The sequence below is a fragment of the Microcaecilia unicolor genome, chromosome 5 (assembly GCF_901765095.1).
Source record: "Microcaecilia unicolor chromosome 5, aMicUni1.1, whole genome shotgun sequence".
NCBI classification, from domain to species: domain Eukaryota; kingdom Metazoa; phylum Chordata; class Amphibia; order Gymnophiona; family Siphonopidae; genus Microcaecilia; species Microcaecilia unicolor.
Window position 1 is genome coordinate 343,720,873 of NC_044035.1, and position 24,096 is coordinate 343,744,968.

A 24,096-nucleotide genomic window follows, 5' to 3' on the forward strand; every position below is an offset into this window, starting at 1 on the left:
ATCTCCTAGTGGTTGCTGTTCCATCTCCCTCTCACCTGAATGTGAAACTAGCAAGGGATACCAGGCTCTGTGACAACTTCAGGTATTATGGACATTCTTAACAGAACCCTGCTGCTGCTGCTCAACTGCTACTAATCATTTTTATAGTGCTGCTAGAGCATAGTAAATCACGGCAGATAAAGACCTGAATGGTCCATCCAGTCTTGCCAACAAGATAAACTCATTTTACATGGTATGTGATACTTTATATGTATACTTGAGTTTGATTTGTCCTTGCCATTCTCATGGCACAGACCATAGAAGTCTGCCCAGCATTGTTCTTTTATTAAAAGTTCTGAAGATTCTGGAATCCTAAAGAGCTACAAGATTCCGGAATCCCAATTAGTAGCAACATTCCATGAGGAATCCCAAAGAGTAACATAGTAACATAGTAAGTGACAGCAGATAAAGACCTGTACTGTCCATCCAGTCTGCCCAACAAGATAAACTCATTTTACATGGTATGTGATACTTTATATGTATACTTGAGTTTGATTTGTCCTTGCCATTCTCAGGGCACAGACCGTAGAAGTCTGCCCAGCACTGTTCTTTTATTAAAAGTTCTGAAGATTCTGGAATCCTAAAGAGCTACAAGATTCCGGAATCCCAATTAGTAGCAACATTCCATGAGGAATCCCAAAGAGTAACATAGTAACATAGTAAGTGACAGCAGATAAAGACCTGTACGGTCCATCCAGTCTGCCCAACAAGATAAACTCATTTTACATGGTATGTGATACTTTATATGTATACCCGAGTTTGATTTGTCCTCGCCTTTCTCAGGGCATAGACTGTCAAAGTCTGCCCAGCACTGTTCTGAATCTAATGTCGAAACCCCTTAAAATTTACACTCGAGCTCATTCATATCTATTCAGTCATGATCAGGGCATAGACCATAGAAGTCTGCCCAGCGCCGGTTTTGTTTTCCAATTACCGGTGTTGCCACCCAATCGCCGCTAAGATTCCACGGAACCATTCCTTCTAAACAGGATTCCTTTGTGTTTATCCCACGCGTGTTTGAATTCCATTTCCGTTTTCATCTCCACCTCCTCCAGCGGAAGGGCATTCCATGTATCCACCACACTCTCTGTGAAAAAATAGATTACTCCTGAGCAGTGGCGTACCAAGGGGTGGGCAGTGGGGGCGGTCCGCCCCAGGTGCACGCCGCTGGGGGGTGCCGCGGTGAGCGCCTGCTCCTCCGAGTTCGCTAAACTTCGTTCGTTCGCTGCAGCTCCCTCTGCCCAAGAACAGGTTGCTTCCTGTTCCGGGGCAGAGGGAGCTGCAGCGAACAAACGAAGTTTAGCAAACTCGGAGGAGCAGGCACGCGCCACGGCACCCCCCCCCCAGCGGCGTGCACCTGTGGGGGTGTCATTTCGCCGGAGGGGAGGGAGGTGTCATCTAGCGCGGGGGGGGGGCATCGGCGCTCCGCCCCGGGTGCCATCCAGGCTAGGAACGCCACTGCTCCTGAGTCTGCCCCCCCTTTAACCTCAATTCACGTCCTCTAGTTCTACCACCTTCCTGTCTCCGGAAATGGTTTGTTTGCTGATTAATACCTTTCAAATATTTGAATGTCTGTATCATGTCACCCCTATTTTCTCATGCAGCATGCAGTTCTCAGGAGTAGCATATATGGTTAGTACAGTGGAGTGAGAACCAAGGGACCTAGGTTCAAATCCAACTTCAGCTCCAACTACTGTACCTGAATACATAAGACACCTGTAAGCCTGAAGGTTATTGAAGTGATATAGATTCAGATACAGTAGGTATTCTCTTCCTGGAGTACTCACAATAAAAAAAACAACATAAAAAGCTGAAGTAGGATTTGAACCTGGGTCCCCTGATTCTCAGCTCACTATTAGGCTGCCCCTCTGTTCTGCACGGAAGTCTGTGTGGCCTTTTATAAGATGGACGCCCCTAGGCTGCTACACAGACGATCGTGTCCCTTGTTTTCCTCGTTCATAATTTGAACATTTCAGTTTGCAAAACGTATGTTCGTGCTGGATATTTCCAGAACATGGACATCCTTTTCACGTGTCTTTTAGAACAGGCTGTATCCTATTTTAAAAATACATGTGAGATGGACGTTCATTTGTGACGTTCTGACTTGGGTGGCTATACTCTGAGTTGGACATTCTTTCTAAAATGCTGCTTTACATGGTTTACTAGCTGGTACCAATTCTCATGTTAGCTGAGTGGTCCACTATTCAGGTCTTTCGATGTATGCGGCTTCTAAGGCTATCAAAGTGTATTGCTTTGTTTTCTCAGATACCTTTGGATGAAATGCTGTTATCAAAATTTGATGGGGTGGAGAATGGGGAGATGGAGGCTGTCACTTAGTGGAAGTTGGAGAGGGAGGGGTAAAGAGAGCAGTCCTACAGGTCCACTAAAATAAGTTGTTTTGATATGGACTGCATTTTCAACAGTTATTGGCAGCTGGTTGGTAACATTGGCCTGTGTTCTTCAAATTATGGAGTTGCTGTGTAAATTTAGTCAAACCAGTCTGGGTAGGGTTACCATTTTTTGTCATCATAAAAAGAGGACACTTGCCCCGCCCCTTTCTTACCCATGCCCCGCCCCTTTCATGCACTCGCCCCGCCCCTGATGCATATTCCTCTCCCCTGGTTACCCCCTCCTCCCCCCATCACCTTCCCTCCCCCAGTATCTCCACTCCCCCCCCCCTTACTCTACTATCCCTGGTGGTCTAGAGGTACCTCTTCGGGGCAGGAAAGAGCCCCCTCTTTCCTGCCCGGAGCGCTGCTGCCAGCTGCCCTGCATCCTGTGAGTCCAGCTCTCGGCGTTTCAAAATGGCCGCCGAGAGTTGAAGTCTCAAGAGGCTGCAACAGCGCTCCGGGCAGGAGAGAGGGGTCTCTTTCCTGCCCTGAAGACGAAGAGGTACCTCTAGACCACCAGGGATAGTAGAGTAGGGGAGAGGAGTCCCGCATCTGCCAGCCAGCCCGTTTGTCCAGAAATCCGGACAAACGGGCAGGCTGGCCAAATCTGTCCGGTCGCCCGGATATGTCCTCAAAAAGAGGATAAGTCCGGGTAAATCCGGATGTATGGTAAACCTAAGTCTGGGCCAGACGCAAAACCTCTGCCCTCTTTCACCTTCATATCCTTCAGTTAACATGAACACCTTTTCTTCAGTAATGACAGAATATCTCCAGATTTTCATCCATTTGCATGATCCAAAAATTTTGCTGAACTAAAGTTGTGATGATTAGGACTCGGTACTTACTGAAGAACCCAGTGATGTGACACAGCTCTGACAAGGCTTCCAAAACTGTTGACCATGTATGTTTCAACCCTTTGTCTCAGCAACTACCATAGCCCTGCATAGCCTGTTTAGATGAAACATGAAGATATGGAACTAAGAATGCACAATCCCTACATGATCTCAGCCCACGGTTTTCAATATCACCTTTACGCTGATGACTCCCAGATCTACCTCTCCACACCAGAAATCTCAGCAGAAATCCAGGCCAAGATATCTGCCTGCCTGTCTAACATTGCTGCCTGGATGTCTCACCGCCACCTGAAGCTCAATAAGTCCAAAACTGAGCTCCTTATCTTCCCACCTAAACCAACCTCTCCCCTTCCCCCACTCTCTATTTCTGTGGACAACACCCTCATTCTTCCTGTCTCATCTGCTCGTAACCTTGGGGTCATCTTCGACTCCTCCCTCTCCTTCTCGGCACATATTCAACAGATTGCTAAAACCTGTCGTTTCTTCCTCTATAATATCGCCAAAATTCGCCCTCTCCTTTCTGAGCACGCTACCAGAACCCTCATCCACACTCTCATCACCTCTCGCTTAGACTACTGCAACTTGCTTCTCACAGGTCTTCCACTCAGCCATCTCTCTCCTCTTCAATCTGTTCAAAATTCTGCTGCAGGATTAATATTTCGCCAAAGTCGCTATGCCCATATCAGCCCTCTTCTGAAGTCACTTCACTGGCTCCCTCTCCGTTTCCGTATACAGTTCAAGCTCCTCTTATTGACCTATAAGTGCATTCACTCTGCTGCCCCTCACTACCTCTCCACCCTCATCTCTCCCTACACTCCTTCCCAGGAACTCTGTTCACTAGGCAAATCTCTCCTAATTGTACCCTTCTCCTCCATCGCTAACTCCAGACTCTGTTCCTTTTATCTTGCTGCACCTTATGCCTAGAATAGACTTTCTGAGCCATTACGTCAAGCTCCATCCCTGGCCGCCTTCAAATCCGGGCTAAAGGCCTGCCTGTTTGATGCTGCTTTTAATTCCTAACTTGTCACCTCATTGTAACCTTTTCTTGTCTTCCTCTCTTCAATAGTCCCTTTTCCCTATGTGTCCTATCTGTCTATCCTACCCTTATCTCTTATTTGTCTTGTCTGTCTGTCTGTCCTGATTTAGATTGTAAGCTCTTTTTTTTTTTTGTTACATTTGTACCCTGCGCTTTCCCACTCATGGCAGGCTCAATGCGGCTTACATGGGGCAATGGAGGGTTAAGTGACTTGCCCAGAGTGCCTGAAGTGGGAATTGAACTCAGTTCCCCATGACCCTAACCACTAGGCCACTCCTCCATTGTTGCTACTATTTGAGATTCTACATGGAATGTTGCTATTCCACTAGCAACATTCCATGTAGAAGTCGGCCCTTGCAGATCACCAATGTGGCCGCGCAGGCTTCTGCTTCTGTGAGTCTGACGTCCTGCACGTACCGACGTCAGACTCACAGAAACAGAAGCCTGCGCAGCCTTCTAAATGGAATGTTGCTAGTGGAATAGCAACATTCCATGTAGAATCTCCAATAGTAGCAACATTCCATGTAGAATCTCCAATACTATCTATTTTATTTTTGTTACATTTGTACCCTGCGCTTTCCCACTCATGGCAGGCTCAATGCGGCTTACATGGGGCAATGGAGGGTTAAGTGACTTGCCCAGAGTCACAAGGAGCTGCCTGTGCCTGAAGTGGGAATCGAACTCAGTTCCTCAGTTCCCCAGGACCAAAGTCCACCACCCTAACCATTAGGCCACTCCTCCACTCTTGAGCAGGGATTGCCTTTTCTTCATGTTCAATCGTGAAGCGCTGCGTACGACTGGTAGTGCTGTAGAAATGATTTGTAGTAGTAGTTGTATGTTCTGAACTATTCCTAATACTTCAGTGTGGTTGAGATTTTTTTTTCTTTGAATGAGGTGTCCTCCCCCTGCCCCTTTGTAATTTTCAAACTTAATCCTCTCCTAATGGAAGTAAAACAAGCACTGCAAATGGATTATGTGGTTCGTTGTAGAGACATTTTACAAAAGTGCAAAAGAACGATACGTCCCTCATTTCCATTTCATTGCATTTAACTAGGAAGCAGGCATGACAGTGACTTACAAGACAATTAAACTAGATACTTTCACGGATCTATAATTTAAAGAAGGAGAAAGCTATACTAAGGAAGCTTATAAAGAATGACAGATCCATTGTCTCATTGTGGTTTGGGAGGCCTTTCATTGTGTTTTGAGCTACTGTAGAGTAGGTTAAACCTTTTATTATTAAAAAAATGTTACATTTGTGAAGAAAATCTTTTATTGGTTGCCGAGCCATTATTGAAAGGAGGACTGTGATTTGCGTCTAAAACTTAAGTCCTGAAAAGGCCATAATTAACTATACAATGACTTCAGAACATTTGTCTTGTAATAAGTTCGCACAGAGCTGTGATGTCCGGATACCCCATTTACATTACTTTCTGTATTGGCTTAGCTTATATCTCTTGTCTTACCTGTGCTCAAAGCTGCATTGTAACCTATTTTGGACTGGGGGTCATAACCAGAGCCCAAAGCTTCCAGTGGCAGATTCTGCAACAAGAATTAGCGCATTCTTTGGAAGATGTTAATCAAACATTTTTACATAGTAAATGACGGCAGATAAAGACCTGAATGGTCCATCCAGTCTGCCCAACAAGATAAACTCATTTTACATGGTATGTGATGCTTTATATGTATACCCGAGTTTGATTTGTCCTTGCCTTTCTCAGGGCACAGGCTGTAGAAGTCTGCCCAGCACTGTTCTTGTACTAAAAGTTCTGAAGATTCTGGAATCCTAAAGAGTTACAACATTCCGGAATCCCAATTAGTAGCAACATTCCATGTAGAACCCCAAAGTGTAACATAGTAAATGACAGCAGATAAAGATCTGTACGGTCCATCCAGTCTGCCCAACAAGATAAACTCATTTTACATGGTATGTGATGCTTTATATGTATACCCGAGTTTGATTTGTTCCTGCCTTTCTCAGGGCTCAGTCTGCCCAGCACTGTTCCTTTACTAAATGTTCTGACGCTAACGTCGAAACCCCTTAAACTTTACACTCCAGCCCATCCATATCTATTCAGCCACGATCAGGGTGCAGACCGTAGAAGTCCGCCCAGCATTGGTTTTACTCTCCAATTACCGGCGTCGCCACCCAATCTCCGCTAAAATTCTGTGAATCCATTCCTTCTAAACAGGATTCTTTTGTGTTTATCCCATGCATGTTTGAATTCCATTACCGGTTTCATCTCCACCAGCTCCCGCGGGAGGGCATTCCATGTATCTATCACGCTTTCCGTGAAAAAATACTTTCTGACATTACTCCCGAGTCTGCCCCCCTTCAACCTCAATTCATGTCCTCTAGTTCTACCGCCTTCCCGTCTCTGGAAAAGGTTTGTTTGCGGATTAATACCTTTCAAACATTTGAACGTCTGTATCATGTCACCCCTTTTCCTCCTTTCCTCTAAGGGTATACATGTTCAGGTTGGCAAGTCTCTCCTCGTACGGGTTGCAACGCAAATCCCATACCATTTTTGTAACTTTTCTTTGCACCGCTTCCAGTCTTTTTACATCTTCAGCAAGATACGGCCTCCAAAACTGAACACAATTTTTGGCAATTCTGAGGCATGTTTGCATCAATTAGAACTGATTCACTTATTAAATCATATCAAGTTATATGGTACTTTCTAACATTTCTTCTATTTTGGGAGAAGGAACAAGGAATCCAGGTGTTCAGTGCTGTGAAGAGAAAAGGAGTAGAGGAGGGGATTGGGAGGATTGAGAGAGAAAGGGGATTTCAGAGGGAGATGGAGAAAGATCTAAGGAGGAGAATAAGAAGACAGGGGATCAAAGTACAGAAGGCCACACATCTGAGGGTACTGAAGGAAGTTAGGGAAGTTCTAGTGGCTCCGCTGGCTGACCTTTTCAATGCTTCTCTAGAGTCGGGAGTGGTAGCTTTCTGCATTGACACTTCTGGAAGCAAGCAGGACAGGCTCACTCCCATGGAGGAAAGGGGAACAAGGAAGGGATTGGAGAACTGCAGACAGAGGTTTTGATTTTAGGAACAGACTCCGTTCCTTTTATCTTGCTGCACCTTATGCCTGGAATAGACTTCCTGAGCCGGTATGTCAAGCTCCATCTCTGGCCGTCTTCAAATCTAAGCTAAAAGCCCACCTTTTTGATGCTGCTTTTAAGTCCTAACCCTTGCCGCCTTTAAAGATATTTCTTCAGCTGGCGGGGGACCCCAACCCCCGCCAGCCGACCCGACGTCTTTAAAGTTCTTCTTCGGCCTCCGTGGCCGTGCTGTAGTTGACTGTTCAATCCAGTTCGGAGTCTGACGTCCCAGCACGTTGTACGTGCAGGACAACGTGCTGGGACGTCAGACTCCGAACTGGATTGAACAGTCAAGTCAACTACAGCACGGCCACGGAGGCCGAAGAAGAACTTTAAAGACGTCGGGTCGGCTGGCGGGGGTTGGGGTCCCCCGCCAGCTGAAGAAATATCTTAAAAGGCGGCAAGCGGACCTCGGCTGGCGGGGGGTTGGGGTCCCCCGCCAGCAAAGGTAAACAACGGCAGCGGGGGAGGGTTGACGGCGGGGGGAGAGGGTGGAGTCGTTGGTAGGGAGGTTCTGGCAATGGCGGCAGTGGCGGCGGGGGGGGGGAGTCATTGGGGGGGGGGCTAAAATGTGCCCCTCCCTCTGGCTCTGGCCCCCCATACCGCCAGAGTCCAGATACGCCCCTGGACTGTGGTGCAAATTGATTTTATGCATATTCATTAGGGTATCCAGAAAATCTGGCCTTTTTGGTGGCCCTTGAGTACTGGGAGTTAATACCACCTGGGTTTATACAATCAGCTCAATTCATCTAAATTTGTTTGGTGATTCTGGAGGGTAAATACGAGGGAGAAATTCCTCAAACATCTGTTATGCTAACTGCTATTTATGAGAACATTGACAAACAAAGAAAATATTTGTCACAGCCTGACAAAAGATGTTTAGAAAGCACACAGAGGAGTCCCCAGAGGCACATCATAAATGCATTCTGCTCTGTTCACAAACATGCCCAGAAAGACTTGTTCACCCAAATACACATATTGGAACATACAAGCTAAGTTGGCGCATGACCACTCCCACTGGGGTAGGCAAACGCTAGTTGCCATGGACACCAATCTGGTTGGGTTTTAAGGATTCCCCTAATGAATATGCACAATTCAGCTTTGCATATAGTCGAAGCAGTGTTGATTCAAATCTACTTTATGCCTATTCATGAGGAGTATCCTAAAACCTCAACCAGACTGATCCCTGGGGACCAGTAGTTACCTGCTCCTACATGTAACTCCCATTATAATCTGAACAACAGTGGTGCTTAACATTTGCAAATCTCTGTTGCTTTTTTTTTCCCACAACTGGCAACATTAGTATTCAGTTTCCATATTATGTTATGGAAAATTAAAGTCGATGGGCCCTTGGTCTTTTCCCAGTGTGGCATTACTTATGTACTTATGTACTAGTTTCTTTATTTTCCAGAATGTTCTAAGAGGGCGATATTACTACTACTACTACTATTTAGCATTTCTATAGCGCTACAAGGCTTACGCAGCGCTGCACAAACATAGAAGAAAGACAGTCCCTGCTCAAAGAGCTTACAATCTAATAGACAAAAAATAAATAAAGTAAGCAAATCAAATCAATTAATGTGAACGGGAAGGAAGAGAGGAGGGTAGGTGGAGGCGAGTGGTTACAAGTGGTTACGAGTCAAAAGCAATGTTAAAGAGGTGGGCTTTCAGTCTAGATTTAAAGGTGGCCAAGGATGGGGCAAGACGTAGGGGCTCAGGAAGTTTATTCCAGGCGTAGGGTGCAGCGAGACAGAAGGCGCGAAGTCTGGAGTTGGCAGTAGTGGAGAAGGGAACAGATAAGAAGGATTTATCCATGGAGCGGAGTGAGTGCACGGGAAGGGGTGTAGGGAAGGACGAGTGTGGAGAGATACTGGGGAGCAGCAGAGTGAGTACATTTATAGGTTAGTAGAAGAAGTTTGAACAGGATGCGAAAACGGATAGGGAGCCAGTGAAGGGTCTTGAGGAGAGGGGTAGTATGAGTAAAGCGACCCTGGCGGAAGATGAGACGGGCAGCAGAGTTTTGAACCGACTGGAGAGGGGAGAGGTGACTAAGTGGGAGGCCAGCAAGAAGCAGATTGCAGTAGTCTAAACGAGAGGTGACAAGGGTGTGGATGAGGGTTTTGGTAGAGTGCTCGGAAAGAAAGGGGCGGATTTTACGGATGTTGTAAAGAAAGAAACGACAGGTCTTGGCAATCTGCTGGATATGAGCAGAGAAGGAGAGAGAAGAGTCAAAGATGACCCCAAGGTTTCGAGCTGAGGAGACAGGGAGAATGAGAGAGCCATCAACAGAAATAGAAAACGGGGGGAGCGGGGAGGTGGGTTTGGGGGGGGAAATGAGAAGCTCGGTTTTGGTCATATTTAATTTCAGGTGGCGTTGAGACATCCAGACAGCAATGTCAGACAAGCACGCAGAAACTTTGGTTTGGATGCAAGGTGAGATATCAGGGGTAGAAAGGTAGATTTGGGAGTCATCAGCATAGAGATGGTAGGAAAAGATGTTTAGAAATAATGTGCCCACATAACTTAGGAAGTTATTGGAAAGGAGATCTGAGCATTTCAAAATTGCATTTCTCCCATCCCAGAAACAAGGCTAGGTACTTAAAAGATTTGGGACGTGTGCCCACCTTGCAGAATTGGCGGCCTTGCACTTCTAGCCTGCTTATACTATCATGCTGGAGACCGGGGTGTGCTTTGGGGCAGGGCTTACTCCCCATCCCTATCCCTATCCTGAAGTAGAATCCAGTTAAGTTACGGTGGAGGGTGCTGCTACTGCAGTCTTCAGAAAGCAACAGAGCTGTATTTTTTGGTGAGCAAATCTGGGACACGGGTTCCCCTCAACACCAACAGAATATGAGCAGTTCATTTACAAGGGTGGAGTAGGGAGGGAGTTCCATGGTTATAGTCCAGTGGTCTGTCCTCATGGAAAAAGTGGAGCAATCTGCTCTCATATATGTAAACACAGATGGGTAGATATTGAGAGGGGTTTATGTTGGCAGGAGAAGCTTGTACCCACTTAAACCCTGCTCAGCGGGCCGTCCCCAGATATTCAGTACCACTTAACTGACCACCGTTGCACTGTGCAGTTATTACCATGGTGGCCAGTAGGTGGCATTGTGGAGGAGCTGGCAGTTATGTAACCACTGGCAATATTCAGTGCCAGCACCTAACTTCCCAGTTAGCTACATGGGTGCTGGCACAGAATATCGGCTGACACATTCATAACATCTGGGTCCATGGCTGGTTCAGACATTCAGTGCTTGTACCCGGACATATTTGAGTTAGATTCAGGCCGTGGTGATTGGCAGTTTTAAAAGTGCTGACCACTGTTGCACAGGGCAAACCTTACTCAGGGGTCGTTTTACTAAGCCGCAGTACTTGCATTCTTCTATCAGTAAAATGTGATTTGAACCAAGCCAATACAGATCCCACAAAGCCACAGCCCATTAAACGCTTTAACAAAATCCGATGATTGAGAGTATCAAACACGGTGGTCACATCCAGGAAAACCAGGAGATAACTAACATGGTTATTCAACCCTTGCCGAACCTCATCCAAGGTGGCTGCCATCAACCCCTCAATACCTGGCAAGACCCCTCAATGAAAATGGTAACGGAGTTCAAACATGCGTGGGATATGCATAGAGGAATCCTGTGCAGAAGGAATGGATCCTCAGAAGCTTAGCTGAAATTGGGTGGCGGAGCAGGTGGGGGGAAGAGGGGGTGGTGGTTGGGAGGCAAGGATAGGGGAGGGCAGACTTATACGGTCTGTACCAGAGCCGGTGATGGGAGGCGGGACTGGTGGTTGGGAGGCGGGAAATACTGCTGGGCAGACTTATATGGTCTGTGCCCTGAAAAGGACAGGTACAAATTCAAGGTAAGGTATACACATTTGAGTTTGTCTTGGGCAGACTGGATGGACCATGCAGGTCTTTTTCTGCCGTCATCTACTATGTTTCTATATTACTATGTAATACTGTGTGCACTGCGAAATCCATACTGAAATGGATCAAGGCACTGCTCGTTCAACCAACGACCCTCCAATTGACAATAAACCACTCGCTCAGCAATTTTAGCAAGCACCGGTTAAGAAGCAACCGGTCGCTAATTGCTGAGCATAGTGGTTCACAGGGCAGGATTTGTAACTCTGGGCATAACAGTAGCAACTTTAAAAACAGCCGGTACTACTCCACTATCCAGTGATTTATTAACCATTTCAGACAGCATCAGTGAAACTGATGTATGCGTATTTCTCAAAACACGTGGTCTACACGTATCCATCACAGACCTTGCTGGACGAGAAGATTTCAAATATGTTGATACCTCTCTATCAGACATAAGTATTGCCATAATGGGACAGACCGAAGGTCCATCAAGCCCAACATCCTGTTTCCAGCAGTGGCCAATCCAAGTGACAAGTACCTGGCAAGATCCCAAAACAGCACAGTACATTTTATGCTGCTTATTCTAGAAATGTATCCCAACATGCCACATTCTCTCTCTCAATATCACACACAATCACACCATGGAAGAACCCCTGCTCCATATCCCTAACCTTCATCTCAAAGCATAGAATCCCATGCATAATTTAACACCTATCACTCCCCTCTCCCATCCAAGCTTTGTAAAACATAGGTTTCAACAGGATAGCCTGGAAGCCTTTGCTGGGATTTGAACCCAGCATCAGCTGTTTACAAGGAATATATTTTAACCAAGAAAGCCTTAATCCCATAGATAGAAAGTACCATTTTAGATATTGGGGCTTTTTGTTAAGCAAAAATTGGATTATGTAGTTCAAAAATGCAACCAGAGGGGAGCTAGCAGGGGTTTATGCATGAAAAGAGTTGAATGATGTTAGGAAAAAAAAAATAGTTCTCTGCTGTTCTGAATGTTTTGGAACAGCTATTACTGCAGATGAATGTGACACCATTTCCCCAAAATAACCAACATGAGGTCTGTAGAGTTCAGCGGCTGAAGGATTACTGCGATTATTGAAGTCCGTGATGGAGTGAGGCATCCTCCCATGTTAGTCAATTAACTGTGTCAACACTGAAGTGATAACTGGAACATCTCAAGGGCTCCCCGTGCTGAGGTGTCAGAAATAAATAACAGAAGCGAAGCAGTTCAGAAACCGCAACCGCACGGGGAAGCAATTTGATGGCAGCCACTGTGCTTCCTTCTCAGGGTGGCCACAGTCTGTCAAGACACATCCACGTGCTCAGCACCACTCACGTTTAATCTTAATTAACAGCTCATCGGCTAGTAGACTGACATTTCTAATATTCCTGCATCCTGCTTTAGCGCTGGAGTATACGTAATGAAAGACCATTAAGTTATTATGCACTTTGCTGGCAATCACAGGGTAGGCTTTAAATCTAGATGTCGCCTTTAAATCAGCGGGAAAGATTACCCTAGGTAAATCTTTTTCAGTCTCATCAATAACATCATGCCAAGCGTTAGCCTTTGGGGATTTAAAATTTACAGTAGATTGAGCCTGGGTTTGTGGGCACATAATTATTTTCATCCTGTTTTGTGGCTTTGCATGCTGGCAAAGATGCTGTCCTGGAACCCCATCATGGCAGGAATCAATTTTGAGATGCAAATTAGGATGCCATAGGTGATGTTTTTCATACTCAATAAAGTGTTTGTCTGTGACTTTGAACTAATGGTCCCATAAAAAAGAAGGATCAGGCCCCGAAGTATTGCATTAGACTTGTGTTAAATTTTATATGTCAAGACGTACATAACGTCAAAACAATTTAAGGGAGCAAAGAGAATTCCTTAAACGAAACCATAAATTATTATTATGGTCTGAATTAATGCATTTTTTATTTTCTTTGCATATTCATTCTGGTGTTTTTCGTCTCTAGAGCAGCACCCTGCAATGGTCATAGTGGTTTTGTATCACTGGACTCTCTCCCCCTCTGGGAAATCTAAGGGCAGGGGAGCCTTCCTGCTTGCTTTACTGGTTCTGGAAATTTGCTCACGCCATTAAGCGTTCCCAGAAATGATTGGCAGCGACGGGGCATCAACCCATGCCACCTGAGCGGAGCTGGTTCTGTAAGTGGACATGCACGTTGAGCTACTTAATGTGCCCGGGTGTCCCTGCTCTGAATTTCTAATATGACGATCCTTCTTCTCCTCAGCAAACAGGTTAGGAAGACTACTTCGAAGTTATCACATTTACATCACCGATTCTTGGAGCTTTGTCTTTCTGTTTTATATCAGTTAACCAGTAATGTTGACCCCCGGTTTGTAGGGGAGGGAGCTAATGAACAGTATTTCCTGGGCACTTCTAATGCACTTCAGGTTTCATTATTTTGTTAACTTGAAGCTCCCGTTCTAGCATTATTCTTTCAATACAAGAGCATTGTCTGTTAGATTTGTTGCTCTAGAGGCAGTCGGTATGTGCAGCAGAGCAGTCAGGACATAGCAAACGCAGTGGTATATTTACTAAGTTGTCCTCACTTGGGTTTTGTGGCAATTAGCAGGAATTAATAGCCACTTATACACATTAAGCTGCATTAACACAGCTCTTAGTGACAAAAAGAACAGGCACAGTGCATGGTAAATTGCTGAACTATGCCACATGCAAATACATGCAGAGTATCTCATTAATATGTAAAAGGATTAATGTGACTTCTCTTAAGCCTTTTACCATGCATTAGACCCCTGTTGGTACATTCTAAAGCAGTGTTTCCCAAGTCCAGTCCTGGAGTATCCCTTGCCAGGCCAGGTTTTCAGGATGTCCACAATTTTGTCTTTCTTTCTTTCTTTATAAAGATTACAAAATTCACCAAAGATAGCTTTGTCAAGCAAATTGCCAAGAAATATGGAAGAAAATAATTAGAGAAAATTCCATTTTTACCAAACATTACAGACACTAGTCTGATCAATACACCATAACCCGAGAGGAGGTATAAAGAAAAAAAAAAACCTATTCATAATTCTACTTCAGCTGTACCTAAACTCTTAAAAGGTCCAGTAGCTATTATGAATCATGTTTAGCAGTTCTGGCATCCAAGAAAGAACAAAGTTGTGAAGGCTCAAATAAATGGAAACTAACATTATCAGTCTGTAAAACACATTTATATGGAAACCTTAACTGAAATTTAGCTCCCATATTCAAAGCTTCCAGCTGCATAGAAAGAAACTTCTTCCTTCTCTCCTGTGTCCAGTGGTGTGCTGGAGCAGGCTCTCACAGGCTCGCAAGAGCCGGTTAAGTTTTTAAGAATTTTGGGAGCCGGTTGTTAAAGTAGGGCCCTCCATGGCTACTTTAACAACTGGCTCCCAAAATGTGGGCTTGGGCCCCCTGCTGAATTCTCTTTTACTTTGCTGGTGGGGATGCTGAGCCCTTCCAGCCAAGTAAATAGACTGCTGCTGCTCCCCGCTCCTTGTTTCCAGCTCTGGGCAGCAGGCTGGGACTTCTCGAGCATGTGAGAGAAGTTCCAGCATGCTGCTCAGAGTAAGACAATGGGAGTGGTGGCAGTCCATTTATTGGCTGGCAGCAAAGGTATGCCTAGCGTGCCCGCACGAAGGGAGGGAGGAGAGAGAGGCAAGTGTTGCCCCCCCCCCCCCCGGCCACCCCTGGCCCTTCCAAATGCAGAGCTGGCTACGTCCGGAGAAAGAGCCTGTTGTTAAAAATTTACCAGCACACCCCTGCCTGTGTCCATCTGGAAACGTCAGGAAAAATCTGGATCTTTCCTCCCTTAAAAGTAACTGGAGTAGATTGTCTCAGATAAAGTCTAAGCGAAGCTCCCTTGTCTTGAAGAAACACGAATGAGACCAAGGCGGTGGCACAAAAATAAATACACGAGTATTGCCATATGGGGACAGACCAAAGGTCAATCAAGCAAACCATCTTGTTTCCAACAGTGGCCAATCCAGGTCACAAATACCTGGCAAGATCCTCAAAAAAGTACAAGACATTTTATTTTTATGCTGCTTATCCCAGAAATAAGCAGTGGAGTTTCCCCAAGTCCATTTTAATAATGGTCTATGGACTTTTCCTTTAGGAAGTCGTCCAAACCTTTTTTTAAACCCCACTAAGCTAACCGCCTTTACTACATTCTCTGGCAACGAATTCCAGAGTTTAATTACACGTTGAGTGAAGAACATGTTTCTCCGATTTTGGAATGGATATTCAGTTGGCGGCGGTGCCGCTGCTGTTCTTCCTGGATATTCAACGCCAGGCCATGTCTGGTCACCAGCATTGAATATCCAGGCTTATGCATTCAACTATTTCTTATGCGGTTAAGTGCTATATTCAGCGACGCCACATAAAGATAGGATTGACTTTTATGTGGTCCGATTTAACTGCTAAACATCGGCCCTTAATCGCAGAAGTGCCTACTCCACCCCGAGACCACCCACAAAATACCTGGCTTTGAGTTTAGTGGTCAGTGGTGATATCCAACAGCATTAACCAGTCTAGCTTCCCAGTTAGAAGGTACAGGTAAGTCATAATGCTTTGGTACTGATGGAAGCCCTGTTTTAGAATATTGGAATGCTTCTTGTAGGAACTTATGAAATACATCCCGTGGGGAGTTAAATTTAACTGATGGAAAATTTAAGTCTCAAATTTAATGATCTAGCTCCATTTTCTAAGTTCTTCATTTTTGAATGTACTAGATTTGCACCTTGTAATAGTTTGTATTCTACTTCTTTTACTTGGGATAAAGATGACTCACTCCTGATGGGCTAGTCGAGATTGGACTGTTTCAATCATTGAAGCATTAGTCTCAGAACTGGAAACAAAGGTAAGACAGACCTTGTGCAAGGACTCCATAGTCAACCATAAGGACTCCAGCGTTACCTTTGGAGGTCTCACCAGTGGTTGTAGAGCTGCATCAGGATTAGGCCGTTCTCCACCCACCATCTCCAGTTATGATGGCTTCTCTAGTCCTGGCAAGTTCAGCCCAACAGCCGTAGGGGTAACTAGAAAGCTCAGTTCTTCAGGGAAAACCTCATCCTGGAACGCAGCTGTATCGGGAGAAAGCCCCTCCCTAGCAAGTAAACCATTGTCAGTTTGCAATACTGACAATGGTCCTAAGCCACGCAGATTACTGCAATGGAATCTATGCGGGATGTAAAGATAAACTCACAAAAAAAACTCCAGACCGCCCAAAACACAGCAGCCAGGCTGATATATAGTAAAACATGATTCGAAAATGCTAAACTCCTTCGAGAAATTCTGCACTGTCTCCCAATAAAGAACGGATCATCTTCAAAATCTGCATTTTGGTCCACAAAATTATCTACGGCGTAGTCCCAGGATACATGACAGACCTCATAGATCTCCCAACCAGAAACAGAATCGGATCATCACAATCATACCTAAACCTACGTTACCCAAATTGCAAAGGACTTAAATACAAAACAACTTATGCAGCCGGCTTCTCCTACATAAGCGCACAACTATGGAATGGACTCCCAAAAGCTGTGAAAACAATCCATGACCACTTGAACTTCAGGAAATCACTAAAACCCAACCTCTTCAAAAAGGCCTACCCCACCGATCCAACGTAAATCCCCACACCCAGCAACACAGCATAACCAATGATCGTACTGGACACTATACAATCTTCATTCCTTTCGGCCCTCATGGTGCCTGATTCACACCTACCTCATTCGACCACTATATAACCTTCTATTTGTTATCAACCGACTTGGCGAACGCCTTTACGGTACTAAGTAAGCCACATTGAGCCTGCAAATAGGTGGGAAAATGTAGGGTACAAATGTAACAAAGAAATAAATACTGCTGTTTGGCTCTTGCCACATTTTGGTCAGACTGGACGGAGAGGTAGGTATTTCTGTTCTGTCAATTTATAGAAGAAGATCAATTATGCAGGTAACTTAATAAGCTAATGTGATGCTAATTGGCATTAAGTACCAATTATGGACTGTAATTAGTGTTAATTGGCACTAATTGGTAGTAATTAGCAGTTGTGTGCATTATTGCCTCTAGTCTGTATTCTATAAATTACAAGCACAAATTTCAGAGGAAGGGTGGGGGGGGGGGGACATGGACCTAGGAAGAGCATGGATGCTATTGCTATTATAGAATCTGTGCCCAGCACGCAGCATTGCAGTGCCCAACTTTAGATGACCTTTTGAGAATTACTACCTATATTAGTACCTTGTTTTCCCTGTAGGTGGCAGTCTCCTAGGGCCCTTTGTATTCATGAACCACTCCACTTCTCCACATACATGCTCCATCTCTGATGATTGGTTCTCCTTTGGTAGGTTAGGAGTCACTGGGCAAACTAGATGAATCAATTGGTCTGTATCTGTCGTCATTTTCTATGTTTCTATCTGCCTTATTTTTGAAAGAGAAAGACGCCCACATTTCGACCCAAATAGAGAGATGGGCGACTTTCTCCCGTGGGCGCCCAAATCGGTATAATCGAAAGCTGATTTTGGTCGTCTTCAACTGCAATCTGTTGCGGAAACGGGCAAAGTTGACGGGGGCGTGTCGGAGGCGTGGTGAAGGCGGAACTGGGGCGAAAAAGAAAGGCATTTTTAGCACGAATTTAGGTCAGTTTTGTTGGACCCTGTTTTTTTATCAAACAAGTCCCAAAAGGTGCCCTAAATGACCAGCCAGCTTACAATCGAAAGTGATCGCCGGCCATCTTCTGACACAAATCGGGAGATGGCCGGCGATTTTTTAAAAGCGGCGAAATCGGTATAATCGAAAGTGGCATTTTGACTGCATCGCCGCTTTCCCGTCGCTTCGCCGGCAAAAGTTCAAGGGGGCGTATCGGTAGATAAGCGAAGGCGGGACATGGGCGGGCATGGGCATGGCTACCAGATGGCCGGCTTTCGCCGATAATGGAAAAAAAAAAGCGGCGTTAAGCAGTATTTCGCCGGCTTTACTTGGTCCTTTTATTTTCACAACCAAGCCTCAAAAAGGTGCCCCAACTGACCAGATGACCACTGGAGGGAATGGGGGATGACCTCCCCATACTCCCCCAGTGGTCACCAATCCCCTTCCAAACTAAAAAAATAAAACTAAAAACCTTTTTGCCAGCCTATATGCCAGCCTCAAATGCCGTACCCACCTCCATGACAGCAGAATGTGTTGTATCCTCCGACAGCCTTTCCCTGGTTGCGATGTGGCTCTTGGGTGAGTGTGACACCTTTTCTGTTAGGTGCCCTGCAGAGTCACATTAGCAATGCATTGTGGTGGGTGTAGGGTACTGGGCTCTACTCACATGGTGCTCTTCCCCCTGCTTACTGGGTCAGAGTGTGTCCTGTTGTGTTTCCGGTAGTCCATGAGGTAGTGGCCATTTTTGTAAGCCAGTTTTAGATCCCTTTCATGTGTTAGCCACGTTAGAGAACTTAGTTCTTACCTTGAATGTGGCTGAAAGAGGGCATTGTACACCATTCTGCCAGCTCTGACCTACTGCTAATCTCAGTACCAGGGAGACTCTTTGCCAGTGGGGCACAACCTCTGATCTGCAGTTAACTGTGAGTAAACATGCTTATTCAAATAAAGGACTTTTTCCGAGAAATTAGTCTTCAGGTGTGGACTGGTGTGCCAAGGTTATACAGCAGCAACTAGTCCTGTCCCTGGAGCACTTTTAGTGGGTACTGCAGTGCACTTCAGGCAGGCAGACCCAGGCCCACCCCCCCCTCTCTCTGTAACACTTGTGGTGGTAAATGGGAGGCCTCTAAAACCCACATGTACTTGCCCCCTTCACCCCTAAGCTATGATACTGTTGTACAGTTGTCCCTCCCACGACCAACTGGCTTGGATTAGGACGTTTCTGAGCTGGGCGTTTTTTAGTTTCCATTATTGCAAAAAAACAAAAGACAAAACGCACATCTCAGGACCAAATTCATGGCATTTGGTCTGTACAAAAATCGTAATTTTGAAACGAAAGATGGACGCCCATCTTTTTCGAAAATACGGTTCATACCGCTCCTTCACGTACCTGTTCGCGGACATAGACGCCCATGGAGATGGGCGTTCATGTTCGATTATGCCCCTGTATGTCATCCACTGTCTTCTGTTCTGTTAGACATTGAGCAGCTTCACTGAGGTTCATCCAGTAGAAGGTTGCATTGCCTCATTTAACATAACTGTTTATGTATATGTATTCGTAATCATCTGTGTCTGTATCAATGTAACATTTATGACTCTGTCTTGATGGATACGCATTAGGCAGAGAAGCTGCTCAAGGAAAAAGATCACAGACTATTCAAGAATCAGGTGTTTCTTTTTCTTTTTATCTCTATTTAATTTTAGCCTGTCTCATTTCAAATTAAATATGTTTCCTGCCTTAGACATTGCTCAGAATTCCATAGACCCTTCTGTTTACTAGTGACAGCTTTACCTGTTCTCTAGGAGAAATCCTGAACAACAGAATGATGAATTAAAAGAGACCACATATCGTGGCTTTCTCCACTCCCTCCACTACTACTACTACTACTTATCATTTCTATAGCGCTACAAGGCATACGCAGCGCTGTACACCATACACAAAAAGACAGTCCCTGCTCAAAGAGCTCACAATCTAAATATGGAATGTTGCTAGTGGAATAGCAACATTCTGTGTAGAATCTCAAATAGTAGCAACAGAATCTCAATAGTAGCAACATTCCATCCAGAATCTCAAGTAATAGCAACATTCCAGAATCTCAAATAGTAGCAACATTCCATGTTCTACTGCACTAACAACTAGGCTACTCCTCCACTAGCAACATTCCATCTAGAAGCCTCACAGAAACAGAAGCCTGCGCGGCCGCATTGCTGATCTGCAAGGGCAGGCTTCTACATTACTACTACTACTTATCACTTCTATAGTGCTACAGGCATACGCAGCGCTGTACACCATACACAAAAAGACAGTCCCTGCTCAAAGAGCTTACAATCTAGATAAAACAGTTAGACAGAACAATTAAGGGTAAGGGAATAAAGAGGTGAGGATAAAGGACAGGACAAGTGAGTTAGGAGTCAAAAGCAGTGGTAAACAGGTGGGCTTTAAGTTTGAACTTGAAAACGGCCAAAGAGGGGGGCTAGACTACAGGCTCGGGTAGTCTATTCCAGGCGTGAGGTGTAGCAAGATAAAAGGAACGGAGCCTTGAATTAGCAGTAGAGGAGAGGGAGAACGGAGTACTCGAGGAGGGACGTAGGGGGAGACAAGAGTGGAGAGGTACTGGGGAGCGGCAGAGTGAATGCGCTTCTAGGTCAATAAGAGAATTTGAATTGAATGCGGAACGGATAGGGAGCCAGTGAAGTGACTTAAGGAGAGGGCTATTGTGAGCATAGCGACTTTGGGCGGAAAATGAGTCGCGCAGCAGAGTTTTGGACTGATTGAAGAGGAGAGAGATGGCTAAGAGGGAGGCCTCCAGTGCCCCAGGACACATTCACCCTGAGTTGGTCCAGCAGGTGTGATCATTGTCGAGCAGCTGAGACTCCCTTAACTAATCCTTTGCCAGAATCAGTGAGTTCTCCCTTGCTCTCACTTCATAGCATGCTTAACCCATGCTGGCACAGTCGTTCTTAGGAATAAAACCCAGGTCTTCCATATGATAACACACTACTCTGTTGCTGAGCTGATCCAATGCTTGATGTTCTTCCAGGATGAATGCATTACAACAGAGTATTGATGGAGTCCAGCTCTGGTCTTCTAGAGCCAAAATCAGGCCTGGCTTTCAGTGTGACTAAGCCATGCAAATTAGCCTTCTCAGAGCACATCTGTTTATGCAAACACATCTGATGAATATTCCTTGAGAATATCCTATAAATTGGCTCTGTTTATGGCACTTGCTCAGAACCTCTGAATGTCCACTATGTTTTTCGTGGATTAGGATTTATTTAGTACCGTTTTGAAGAAATTCACCCAAGATGGTGCACAGCAAAAATAAACTGGACATAATGAAATAGACAATTACAACAATACGAACATCCCAACAACAGTATAGTAGCCAGCTCTGTGGGTGCAGTGGGTGCTTGAGCACCCCCAGTGTTGAACAAAGTCCTTGACTGTGTCCAGGGAGAGGCAGTGGCGTACCAAGGGGGGGCGGTGGGGGCAGTCTGCCCCGGTGCACACCGCTTGGGAGGGGGGGGGTGCCGCGCGCTGGTCAGCATCGTTGGTTTCCATGCTCCCTCTGCCCTGGAACAGAACCTGTTCCGGGGCAGAGGGAGCATGGAAACCAACGACGCTGACCGGCGCGCGGCACCCCCCAGCAGCATGCACCGGGGGGGGGTGTCCCTTCTCCGGGGGGGGGTCACGCTGCACGGGGGGGGGGGGGGCGCTGCACCCGGGGGGGCGGGGCGCATCGTCGATCCGCCCCGGGTGTCAGCGCCCCTCAGAACGCCACTGGGGAGAGGTAATTTCCATTGGGATTAACACCCCCATTAATATTGAAAAGCTGACTCCTATTAACAGTACATAGTACTTATACCTGTCCTGATATCAGTATATTATGTTGTTATCCACTTACCCACTTCTTAATCAACCTAATTTTCGTATGAACCTTAATAGCAATAATTCTGAAATTCTTCTCCGTTAATGTGATTGCCATAATATTCCTATGCACCTTATCTGTTATATATATACTCCGATTCTCTATTCCATCAATGTGATTGTAGTTGTATTATATTGTAAGCCACATTGAGCCTGCAAATAGGTGGGAAAATGTGGGATATAAATGCAGCAAAATAAAATAAAAAGTATGGCATAATATGCTACTAAGAATGCCAATACAATGCACATTTATTTATTGGGATTTATTAACCACCTTTATGGACAGATTCACTGAAAGTGGTGCACAGCAGGTCCAGTTTAACGTGAAACTTACAATTTTGTTAACAGCATAACAATAGTAAAATGACCAAATATAAACACGATAAACGAGGTAAACTTGGAAATACGATGTCAGTGCAATACAAACAATACCGGAGCAGACAGCATAGAAACATATTCAAATAACATCTGTCATCTGTCACATCCTTAATCTTTCACTCCTATGGCCTTCAAACATGCTGTTGTCACTCCACTCCTTAAAAAACCCTCACTTGACCCTAACCTGTCCCTCCAACTATCGCCCCATCTCCCTTCTTCCTTCCCTCTCCAAATTACTTGAACGCGTTCACCGCAGCTGTCGTGATTCCTTTCTTCTCAACCTATTTTGACCCACTCCAATCTTCCGCCTTCTTCACTCTACTGAAACTGCACTTACCAAGGTCTCTAATGACCTGCTGCTGGCTAAATCCAGAGGTCTGTATTCTATCCTTATCTTTCTTGACCTATCTGCTGCTTTCGACACTGTTGACCACACCATACTCCTAGATACGCTGTCCTCGATTGGATTCCAGGGCCCTGTTCTTTCCTGGTCTCCTCTTACCTCTCACTTCGCACTTTGTTTCACTCTGGCGGTTCTTCTTCAACTTCCATCCCGCTTTCAGTTGGTGTCCCCGAGGATTCTGTCCTTGGACCCCTCCTTTTCTCCATCTATACCTCTTCCCTTGGTACCCTGATTTCATCTCATGGCTTTCAATACCATCTTTATGCAGATGACTCTCAGATCTACATCTCCACCCCTGAAATCTCAACCGTAATCCAGGACAAAATTTCATCCTGCTCGTCTGACATTGCTGCTTGGATGTCTCAACGCCATCTGAAGCTAAACATGACTAAAACTGAACTTCTCATTTCCCCCCCTAAACCCACCTCCCCTCTTCCCCCTTTCTCTATTTCTGTTAATGGCTCTCACAGCCTCCCTGTCTCCTCGGCTCTTAACCTTGGAGTCATCTTTGATTCCTCTCTCTTCTTCTCTACGCATATTCAACAAATCGCTAAAACCCAGTCTCCTCAATGCAGACTGTGTTCTTTCCCACAAGGAATGATTGGAACCACTGCAGCACAAATCCTGCAAGGCCACATTCTCGCAACAGCAACATCTGATGATCCAGCATGTCAAAGGTTGCTGAGGTTATCAAGAAAAAAAAAAAAAATTTGTGGGCTGATCCAAACCATGGTACTATGCGCTATAATATAAAGGGCACCCATCTTGAGCGCCCTTTATAGAATACAGTTCAGCGTCAAATTATTTTTTTTGGGGGGGGGGCACTGAATTTTGAGTGTCATTGACTGAATCTAGCTCTACGTGGTATTCTATAACATTACTACACAACTCACTTAGCAGGTAAATTCAAGGGGAGGTACACAGGGAGGGGCATATGTCCAACATTTAGGCGCATAACTTATAGAATACTGTAGTGACTAAAATGTCAAATTTAAATACATACATTTATGCCTGCTATTGAAATGGTGGAAGTAGATGTGCCAGCAGAGAAGGAGTGGGGAAGGTAGGCTCTTTCCAAACGCAGAGACAGACGCACCATTAGAAATAGTCTTTGACACTACATATTTTGCTCGCAGAAGTTACTCAATCTGGATTGTGGACCGTGGTCCCGCTTGCACTATATTTTAGCTGGATTTTAACATCATAGTCCTTCATTAGACTCTGAGAAGGCGCTACGGTGCCGAAACACAGCTGTGTTGAGTCATATATTTGTTTGATGTTACCAATAAACTATTTCTAATCGTACGTCTGTCTCTGCGTTTGGAAAGAGCCTACCTTCCCCACTCCTTCTCTGCTGTTCCATTGGATTTCTTTCGTGGGGATCCAGTCTGGTCTCTCCCTTGCTGTAAGTAGAT

At 45.3% G+C, this 24,096-nt stretch overlaps 1 protein-coding gene across 1 annotated transcript in view; it reads left to right on the forward strand.

Annotated features, from left to right (window-relative positions):
• LOC115471367 (cadherin-13-like) overlaps positions 1 to 24,096 on the forward strand; it is a 1,126,129-nt gene that overhangs the window by 267,390 nt on the left and 834,643 nt on the right. The gene's annotated exons all lie outside the window — the stretch shown is intronic.